General features: G+C 39.8%; 1 long non-coding RNA gene across 1 annotated transcript; it reads right to left on the bottom strand.

Moving 5' to 3' along the window:
• Positions 1 to 6,877: 6,877 nt before the first annotated feature.
• On the bottom strand, positions 6,878 to 8,560 carry LOC113467571. The gene is made up of 2 exons (XR_003391607.1): positions 7,890 to 8,560; positions 6,878 to 7,253 (listed from the first exon to the last, which is right to left on the bottom strand). It is a non-coding gene; the product is annotated as an uncharacterized LOC113467571 (long non-coding RNA).
• Between the last annotated feature and the right edge of the window lie 99 nt (positions 8,561 to 8,659).

Raw genomic sequence — 8,659 nt, 5'->3', positions numbered from 1 at the left:
ACCTGACAGGTACGGCTGAAAAGGTCCGTCTGTCAGGACTACCTGATGAGCACACTCACTATCAGGTAGACATGATCAGGTCTATCTGATAGTGAGTGGCTGGCCTAAGACAGGGAACATCTTGGTGTCCGAGTTTAATGGTTTTGACTTGTGATGACCACAGCACTGGGTTTGTGGCGTTTCCTTGCATAGGCCAAGACTCGAGAAGATTTTTATTGACCGGAAGTTGGGATAATAACTTGCCATTCAACTAAGTCTAGTGTGAACCATTAGACGAGGTATCTCAGGCCACTAAGTCCACATTAGTGCATCAGACAGTGTGCGTGGACCTTAAAGATCTCGTCTTTAAGGTCCGAAAGAAAGACACACTATCACGTCACGTGAGCTGTGGCTACTATCAACGGATTTACCTAGCTACATTATTAAGGGAAAACTTTGAACTACATCTTTCTTACTCCCCATGAGTACACGTAACCTGCCGTGACGTGATGTGATAGTGGTGTGTTTCTACGTTTAAGGTTCACGCACACTTATTCGTCACGTATACGTTCGGTCACCTTAGTTCATATTACTCCATATCTTGTTCAATATTACTTTACAGTCCGTCTCTGTTGTGGATAAGTATGTTTCTACTTCAATATCTCCACTGGTATATCTCCACATCTTTAAAGATTTAAAGATTTGGGTTTTTAAAAGATGAGTGTTCCACCGCCGTTTTTTTTTCGTAGCAATGGAACAACTGCTACATTAGACGCATGTGGCCTGTGTCGTAGCATGTCCATCCCGTAGTATGCCTCTCATCAGATGGGCGAGAAGAGACACAATACTTCCCATTTAGGTGCTGGGTCAACACGAGAACACCAGAAAGTAACCCGTTGAAATATTTGCAATCGAAAAACGAGTACAAACTTTTGTCGCTGGTGGGATTCGAACCCGGCACCTTCTGCATGGCAAGCGAGAGCATTACCACTGGGCTAACCGTAATACCTATAGTTTGCTAGCCTTTCTCGCAAACTATAGGTACATAGGTATATCGTACTATTTATTCGCCCACCTAAAAAACGTACCATTTATTGGCCCACCTGTACCATACGCCACATAAGTCTGAACTGGACGAACTTTTTCAAGATCCAATTTCATCAAAAGAAAGGGCTTAAAGACTGCTATCGAACCAGTGCTATTCAAAAATTGTAGTCATAAAAACAAAAATTAGAAAAATAAATGTGGGCAGGTGGGCCAATAAATGGTACACTTACCCTATAGCTATCTACTATCTCGCGGAATTATAAATTAGGTAGGCCAATAAATGGTACGTTTTTTAGGTGGGCGAATAAATGGTACACTTACCCTATATCGTACTAAGGAATTTCATTGAGTTTGTAAACAAGGAGTGCTCCTTGAAAAGTACATACTTATAGTGCCGAATTTTTTAAGTGTTCAGTGTCCCCTTGTATCACCCCCCATGCAGGGCTAATTAAGAGGCTGACGAAAAAACGCCGACCCCTTCTGAAACCAGGAAAAGGCGAAGAAAAAGAAGATTTTCCGTATTCACTGGGTCTATCCGACCACTCAGACTGTCTGAGAAACCTAGGCCTGAAAGCTTCTGCCACATAAGTTCCAACTGTTTGACATCAGACCGCGGTATGAAATTCTTCTTCTTTTGGGGGGAGGTGATTTTCTATACACTTTTTTGAGGGTTTTGGGGAACTGAAAAGCTCAAAAGTTCTGGTCCGTCGGAACTTGTGTGACCGGCATAAAAAAAAAAAATAAAAAAAATGAGCGAATGCATAAGGGTGTTCCTCAACTTTGTCCTCAGTGTGTGCATAAAACAGTAAAAAATTCATGCAAAGGACATTACAAGTTACGACAAGTGAAAAGTTTCTTTTTTTCCAAGAGAACTAAAAAGGACGCAAAATGCCCTGAAAAGGGGCAGGAATGGCCCTGCGGTGTTCTTCATTGTACGTACAGCGTACACTTCACAGGAATCTTCTGGTAGTAAGCATACCTACGACTAGAATATAGTAAAATTGTACTACGGTTCATATACTTTACGACCTCCTTCCACCATACCACCGCCACCACCACCACAACCACCACCATCATATAAACAGATTTTTGGCTTTCTAGAGCGAAGCTTTATTATTTGCGTATAGCTTTGCTTTTAGCGTGACTTTATTATGGGCTGTCTGATGAAATATGCTGGAAAATCGTCTTCCTTTTACGTTTTTCTTCTTCTTCTTCTTCTTCGTGGTCGTCGTCTTCTTGTTCCCCTTCTTCTTCTTTTTTTCTTCCTCTTCTTCTTCTACTTCTTTTTCTTCTAAAAAGGAACAAGAAGAAGACGAAGAAGAAGAAAGAAAGAAGAAGAAAAAACTAAAAGGAAGAAGATTTTCTAGCATCTTTCATCAGGAAATTTTATAAAACACAAGATTTTTCCTTCTGGAAATTCTGAAAAAAAAGACAATTCCATAAAATGGATAAATTGCCTCCCAAACGAAATAACAATAATTCTCAAAATAATAATAATAATAAAATAAAATAAAATTAATCGATCCAGAAAATGGAGTCCAGCACCCGACAATAAAACGGACCGAAAAAATAGCGTCCCCCAAAATAAACATTGACCTCTGTCCCAAAGCCCTTCCCCCTCCCTCCAACTTCAGTGAGAAAAAAAGGAATTTTCGGCGAAAAAAAGGAGAGGGTCTCTCGTGTTCCAATTTCAATTTTTGGAGGAAACAGCAAAAAAAAAGCAATATTCAAAAGTTGGGAAAAACAGAAATTAAAATTCCCATTCCCCCGCATAGAATTTGAAACCCAATATTGCTTCCGATTCTGCCGGAAGTAATGGGAGCATTGTAGTTTAGGTATTAATTCACAATGCCATTTTTTACAATGTCAAAAGAGTCGAAATTCGCCCTCGAAAATTACATTTTTCACGTTTAAATTCTGCCAATTAGGTATGTAGAGAGTTTTTGAACCTCTAACTTACGTGACGGCAGTGGCGTAGCGTGGTCTAAATTCAAGTGTAGGGCCTTGTAGGGCTCATGCACAGGTCTACCAAGTCCCATCACAGTAGGTACATGCCATTAATATTTATGGGCATTAGAGTGAACTTTTGAGTTGTATGGCCGCCATACACGCCATACATACACGCTACGCCACTGACGGTAAGACGTAAGTTTACTAAAACACGTTTCTGCACAAGCGCAGAAACGTGTTTTCGTCAAATAGAGAGTTCAGTTAACGGGACGCTAATTTTGGTTGCAAAAACTCGCTACGTTATCAGGACGAATAGGGTAAGTGTACCATTTATTCGCCCACCTAAAAAACGTACCATTTATTGGCCCACCTGTATGTAGTTCTTTTCTTCTTCTTCCTTCTTCTTCTACTTCTTCCTTATTCTTCTTCTTACTCTTCTTCTTCTCCTTCCTCTTTTTCCTCCTCTTCTTCTCAACTTTCAAGTTTTTTTTGGGGGGGGGGGATTTCTGGTGGTTTTTTGGGAGGGTTTGCGGAACTAAAAGTTGTGTAATGTTTCGGATTTTTTTTTTTTTTGACACGATTTGTCTGTCTCTGTGTGGGTGGAAAGCGTTTGAATGTGGGACATAAATAAACAATGTGGTACTGCGGAGTGTGGGAATGTAAAGTAGGTAATTCCTATAGGGGCATATGTTAGGGAAAGTGGGAATGTAAAGTGGGTAATACTTACGAGTATGTTAGTAGGATTTAGGTTTGTAGGTATTATTGACTTTGTTGGGTAAATCTTTTGAGAAGGATTTGTTGGTAGTAGTTTTCGTTTTCCGTATCAGTGACATTGGCAAGTTCTCACGATGTAGGAATGATTGGGGGATTATGGTAGTTTTTCCTTTCTTCTTCTTCTCCTCCTCCTCCTCCTTCTTCGATTCCTCCTATATACATATTTTTTACTCTTCACTTTCTTATCCCCTTGCTCTTCCTCCTTCTTCTCCTCCTCCGTCTTTTTATTCTCCTTCTCCCCTCTTCCTTCTGCTTCTTCTTCTCCTTCTCCTTCTTCTCCTTCTTCTTCTCCTTCTTCTTCTTCTCCTTTTTCTTCTCCTTCTTCTCCTTCTTCTTCTCCTTCTCCTTCTTTTTCTCCTCCTTCTCCTTCTCCTTCTTCTTTTTCTTTATTTTCTTCTTCTCCTTCTCCTCTTTATCTTCTTTTTGACCCTTTCTCTCCTTCTGACGGTTACCCAGTCGGACACCCATTAAGGTTCGGGCACACTACACGCTCAACGGTGCTTAACTTCAGTGTTTCACGGGCGAACTGATGTAGGTATGTATCTACCGTCACAAAGCATATTGTTTCAGTGTTTCACGGGGGAACTGATGTATGTGTTCCATCACCGTGACAAAGCCGCTAGCTAAGAGGGAAAAGTTGGCTAACTCCTCTGCTGAGTGAAAAGAATTTCCGCGAACAAAACGGAAAGAAGTTGATAAACTAAATGAAGATGACGAGACCAGTGGTGGATGTGAGAAAGGGTGCTCTATTTATGTCGAGTAGGGGAGGAGGGACAAAAATAAAATAATTAATTTTATTAAATAAAATAATTTTATTTTATTTTATTAAATTTCATTTGAAGCTCGAGTGCCCGCGGTTTATCTTCATTCCACCTATAAAGGGGTTTCCTAGCTTCCATTGTCATTTTCAAGACGCAATCACGAGTTTGGCTGAAAGACTTTAAAAAGGGAGGAATACGGGAAGAGGCCAAGAATTGAAATTTTCTAATTTTATTTATTAAGATAGTCGTAATACCTTAAGGTGTGTCCAGTCGACCGGCCGTCGATCGATGTCGACTGAACCGTCCACACTGCCTCGACAACATAGATTCACCTCGTCGATCGACAGCAGGTCGACTATGTTTGGACACACCTTTAAAGCTACGATGACGTCATCTTGACGTCAAATGTATGCAAAATACGAAATATATGAATTTGCTTTCCAGAACAGGGGGGTCTTGAATCTCTGGTAGCAAAACACCCGCATGGGATAAAACAAAAAGTGCATTTTGCATTTGACACAGTGTATGTTGTGTTGGATTATGAAGGAATTCACTTACTGCAAAACAAACAAGTAGGTGGTCTCCATAATGCCAAAACCTATTCTACTGCACACAAAGGTGCATCTACGTAGATATGGATAAACCTACGTAGGTAGTAGGTACCTACCTACTTTTCCCACATAAATGATGTATCTGCATAAGGGTAAGCCTACGTACCTACCTGCTTTTCTGACATAGAAGATGTATCTACAAATAATGAGTAAAACTACATACCTACCTACTAGGTATCCACATAAAAGACGTACATAATTATTTAGGTATCTAAAAATGGGAAACCAATGACTATTCATCACAGATGTATTAAGCCTCTACTGAAAAGTCAGAGACAGAGGGAACTGTAACTGCTAGGGTCTTGTCGTCCCGAAATCGAAGAGAGAAGGAAGACAGGATAGGAAAAAGCCAGCCGTTCCGAGAACGGACCTTAGCTGTTTAGGATAGAGCTCCCCCGGGTGGGAATCGAACTCGCGATCTGGTGCTTACAAAGCAGGTGCGTTTCCGTCCAAGCTAACTAGGCTGGCAAGAGAAGATTAGTAGGTTACTAAAGATAAAGGAAGAGTTGTTTGGGAAGGTAATTCAAACTGGGAGGGCCAGCCTAGTCAGCTTAGTTGGTAGTGCGTCTGCCTTGTAAGCGCTAGGCCGCGGGTTCGATTCCCGTCCGGGGCGGATTTTATCCTGATGGGATAATGTACGTCTGGAAGTTCCAGAGGGAGAGAAGAAGGAGGAGGAGGAGGAGGAGGAAAAGAAGAAGAAGAAGAAGAAGAAGAAGAAGACGACGACGACTAAGGAGGAGGAGGAGGAGAAGAAGAAGAAGAGGAGGAGGAGGAGGAGGAAGAGGAGAAGAAGAAGAAGAAGAAGAAGAGGAGGAGGAGGAAACGACAGAGAGAAAGGAAGATGAAGTGAGAGTAAGAGAAAAAGTATAAGAATGAGATGAAGAAGAGGAGGAGGAATAAGACCAGACCAAAAATGAGGAGATAAGGAGGAGAAGAAGAAGAAGAAGAAGACGAAGAAGAAGAATTGAATTGAATTGAATTGAATTGAACATTATTCCATTTATTTTTATAAATTGTTGAACATAAAGTACACACCTCCTCAGCTGAAATAGCAGCTCACCTCTCCGTGGTATAGCTTTTTCGTCAAACAAAGATCAGAAGTAGGACAAAGTAGGGTTTCAGAGAGATTCAGTAGCCATCGTATAGTGTAAAATGCCGCCACTGGTTGAAACCCATGCCACCAAACATTAGTTAACTCTCACATTTTATAATGTTATGTATGAAATGTACATTACTTAATCTTATATGGTACATGACTTAATGTATGAAATGTACATTACTTTTTAACTTTTTCATTAATCATCTCTCTCCAGCATTCCACACATCACAATACGGCATGAAACTCTCAAGTCTGGAAGTTCCAGAGGGAGAGAAGAAGGAAGAAGGAGGAGGAGGAAAAGAAGAAGAAGAAGACGACGACTAAGGAGGAGGAGGAGAAGGAGGAGACGAAGAAGAAGAAGAAAAGAAGGAGGAGGAGGAGAAGAAGAAGAGGAGGAGGAATAAGACCAGACCAAAAATGAGGAGATAAGGAGAATAAGAAGAAGAAGATCACGAATTAAAAGAAAGAAGGAGGAGGAGAAGAAGAAATAATATGGTGAGAATAATAATAATATAAAAAAAAAAAATAAAAAAAATACAGGAAATTGTTCTATCCACCGGCAATCGAATTCCGCGAAATTTCTCTTCCTCTAATTTTTTTTCTCCTAATTGGCATAACCCTTTCGTGACCAAATTAGAAAGAAAAGACTCACAAACTTAATTTTTGGTGTCAAAGGACTAGGGGTTATGTATTTATCAAATCTGAAATAAAAAATTGAAAAAAGCTTACCGTTTTTGAGATAACGACGTGGGACCTATGTGTCCCAGTGGACTTTGGGTAGCATCAGCTGGTGGGACACATATGTCCCAGTGGTCTCCTAGTAACTTAAAAAAAGGTAAATTAAACAATAAACTTAGTTCTCGCTGGAGTTTTTTGGCCATGGAGAGCATCCTATATACAATATTAGACCCATTATTGGTTTTATACATTTAGGGTCAGTTGAAGAGCGTCCATATACATTGTATATTCTCAGAATCTTAGGATTTACTGATATGACAACAACTTTACAAGCCATGGAATGGAACTAGTGTGCTGTTATGAAAGTAAACAAAAAAATCTAGTGTGAACATCACACGGGGTTCCTTATCCTATTAAATGATGCTTATTTGAGTGTTCTTTTACCCTAACTTTTACAATATCTCTAACCGTTTAGTCGGTATAGCTGAAAACCGCCAAAAAACGGTCGCAATCTGTCCAAAAGCGGTCAAAATAGCACCAACCGCAGCACCTATCTCAACCAAACGTTTTGTGTTGCATCCTCGTCACATTTGTGAACTACATACCAAATTTCAAGTCTCTAGCTCATACCGTTCCCGAGATATTGTTAAAATACACCGAAAACCGCCAAAAAGCGGTAAAATGCCGCCAAGCGTTGCACCGGTATTAACCAAAAGTTTCGTGTCGCATCCTTGTCACATTTGACAGCTACATATCAAATTTCAAGTCTCTATCTCTTACTGTTCTCGAGATAGATCATGATAACTAATCAATATCAATCACAGGAAATTATAATTTCAAAAAAAAGTACATCCGTTGGACCAGCGGGACACCGGTGACCCACAAAGTAGATCAGCCATAACAGAAAATGTTTACAATTTTTTTTAGAAAGAACTACATACAACTATAAAGAAACATATTTGGCACAAAATCATGCAAAAAAACACTTACTTTTTCCATGGAAAATCCTTCCAATTAACGAAATGGTGAAAATCTAAAAAAAAACTCTCAAAATTATCACCACCCTCACGGTTTTTGACACTAAATGATAAATATCGAAAATCAAAACAAGCTTGACCATGAAATTTTAGTTCCACTGTGTTCTCGAGAGTTTGAAGTAGAGCGCAGCACAAGTCGATACTCGATTTTTTTCTCGTAGAGACTGCTATGGTCTCTTTAAGTTAGTGGGACACGGGTGTCCCAGTGGTCACGAAAGGGTTAAAATATACTGTAGCGGGGGGATTTCCTAGATTTGAGATTACTTTGTAAAACGTATTAAATTTTGAGTCCTCTATTTTAAGCTGCTCATTTTGTCTTAAAAGGGACTGGTAGGTATCAATAATATGACTGATATTTTCTTTTATTTTACGAGGATTTTCTTCCCGCCATAGAAAACCAAAACCTGTGTCTACCAGAACCTGCTCTAATTGCAAACACCAGTTATATTTGTCTAAACATAGGGTAAAATCGTTTTTAAAAAGGTTATAACAGATTTTAGGAAAACGTGTGTTTTCCATTGCGAGAAGTTTCAGCCACCAGTTCAAAGTTCTTTGAAGCCACATTGTCTTAATATTACGGATTGTGAATTCCTTTTTTATCAGATGGTTTGGGGTGTTCGATGCCAGGAATGCGTACATCTTACCGAAGTCTCTCATATACACCGAAAGGCCAGTGACCTAGTCGATCTTTTTCACGTTCATGCAAAGATGTTTTGTTACGAC

Source organism: Diaphorina citri, unplaced genomic scaffold, assembly GCF_000475195.1.
Source record: "Diaphorina citri unplaced genomic scaffold, Diaci psyllid genome assembly version 1.1 scaffold503, whole genome shotgun sequence".
In the NCBI taxonomy this organism is placed as follows: Eukaryota; Metazoa; Arthropoda; class Insecta; order Hemiptera; family Psyllidae; genus Diaphorina; species Diaphorina citri.
Note: the sequence above shows the minus strand (reverse complement) of the source record. Positions and strands in the feature narration are given on the sequence as shown.